The following is a 2,114-nucleotide window of genomic DNA, read 5'->3' on the forward strand; positions in this document are numbered from 1 at the left end:
CAATCCTTTCTCTTTCATTTTCTTCTCAGGATTTTGGACACATACACACAAACGCACACACACACGTCCTGTGTAATTTTCAAGGCATCAGTCCAGGACTCGAAACATGACCAGACATGTGGAGGTCAGCACCTTAAACATGATGCTACTGGGAATCAGCAGTTAGCATAATGGCTATGTCACTGGACTCCCACGTAGTCAACCACGGTTCACGTCCCGGACCCGGTGGCTTAAAACTCACGCCGGGCGCGTGTGCATGCGTGCCCAAGATCCCGAGAGGAGAATGGAGGAGAAGGGATTGCGGTGTGACCATCCCCCCTTGGGGGTGATTTCTCGCTTTCTGTCTCTATGTCTCTCTATGTCTGTCTGGCGAGCACACGAACCCTATAGCAAAAACCTCTCAAAAAAAATGATACTACTTTCTGGCCTCTTTGAAACAATGTTTGTTTGTTTGTTTTTTAAAATCAATAATGCTGTGCCAATGGGTGGTGTGCTGGAGGTGCTGGATCCCATAAGATTAATTAAATAGTTGAAGTCGCTTACTAGATGGTTGAAGTACATGCCAGACATGTGTTCATGTGTACTCAAAATACCAAAGAAAATGGGAGAGAAGGAGTTGTGCGTTCTCTTTCTCTCTCTCTCTTCGTCTCTCTCCAGTGGCAAGTGCATGTGCCCTGTAGCTAAAACTAAAACTAAAACTAAAATAAATCCTGACTAACTATATTCTGAGTCAATTGTTTGAAGTAGTGTATGCTATCAAAGACTTCTCAGGAAGTTCCCTGAGGGTCCCTTGAGCATGAAGCAATTCCTCCTCCTGCTATGGCTGTTTTGGATTGGGGTTGTGCTCCACTCAAAGATAAGCAAAGTATCAAATGTACTATGTCAAACATAAGCAACTTGTTTAAAAAATCTACATTCCCATATTGGCCACCTCAAGATGAAAATAGATAACTTCCTAAATAGTAACTGACTTCAATTGTCTAATATCAAGCATAAAAAAACCAGGGAAATATAGAAATTCAAATAGGAGTAAAATAACCTTGTCATAAATTGTAAACAATAAACTATTTGTGGGACAAATGGATGGATGACAAATGGTCTACTATGTAAATTCTAGAATGAGGCAGAAAAAAGTTGGAAGGTTGATTGAATTTCCCCTTTCTCTTGCTTCAGCTTTGTCTCCTTGGGTATCCAATGTCCACAATGTCAAATTGTCTCTCAGTAACTGCATTGTTAGTGTGGTGGCTTTGTATGACTCTTCACTTAATTTGTCGAGTTCAGCAACAGCTTCATCAAAAGCTGTCTTTCCAAGAGCAGGCTTTCTCTGGAGAGTTCAGAATCTCATAACAGAAGAAAGAGAAGTCAAGGGTCAGATCCAATCTGATAGGATGTATGGATCCCATTTCCTTTTTACTGATTTCAGAAGCGTCTTGTTATGATTATTTTGACTGATCCTCGATCCCTTTCTTATCATCACCATCAGCAACCTCAGCCAAGTAACAGTAGTACTCACCTTTCACTTTGAAGTAGAAGACTTTACTCTCTGTTTGGGAAGCATGGTGGATCAAGAACTTTTCCAAAAGAGACAGTGCATCATTGTAGGTATATCTTTGCTTGGTATCAACTTTCTCTCTGTACTCTCAAGCCACCTGCTGTTTTTTTCTCAACACATTATTTTTAATGTTCCTCCATTTTTTCAGACAGAAGAGATAAATTAATATAGTTTGTTGTCCACTCCATCAGCACTATTCCCATATTCAGCCTTTGGAAGGCTCAGATTAGGTGAAATTATTGGGCCCTCAGTCCTTTTACAACCAAGACCTATACAATGAGGACCACATGCATATTGGGATGCTGAGATTATGAAGTGAAGTTAATGTCAGCAGCAAGGAGCTGACCCTGGGTGTTCACTGCTCACAAGGGGATTATAGAAATGTGCTTTGTAGACAAGCCTTGGGTGTCTAAAGGCCACAACAATATATTAACCACAGAAGATGACCATACCTCAACCCCTTCTCCATTCTTCTCTCAGGGTTTTGGTCATACATGCAGTTGTACTGGCATAATTTTCAAGTTACCAGGGTCAGGACTCATTCCATGGTCAGCCATGTGGG

The 2,114-nt window shown here is 41.2% G+C and overlaps 1 pseudogene; it reads right to left on the bottom strand.

Annotated features, from left to right (window-relative positions):
* Nucleotides 1–1,102: 1,102 nt before the first annotated feature.
* On the bottom strand, nucleotides 1,103–1,637 carry LOC106733532 (14-3-3 protein zeta/delta pseudogene; annotated as a pseudogene).
* Nucleotides 1,638–2,114: the final 477 nt, after the last annotated feature.

The sequence above is a fragment of the Tupaia chinensis genome, unplaced genomic scaffold (assembly GCF_000334495.1).
Source record: "Tupaia chinensis unplaced genomic scaffold, TupChi_1.0 Scaffold144005_1, whole genome shotgun sequence".
NCBI classification, from domain to species: domain Eukaryota; kingdom Metazoa; phylum Chordata; class Mammalia; order Scandentia; family Tupaiidae; genus Tupaia; species Tupaia belangeri.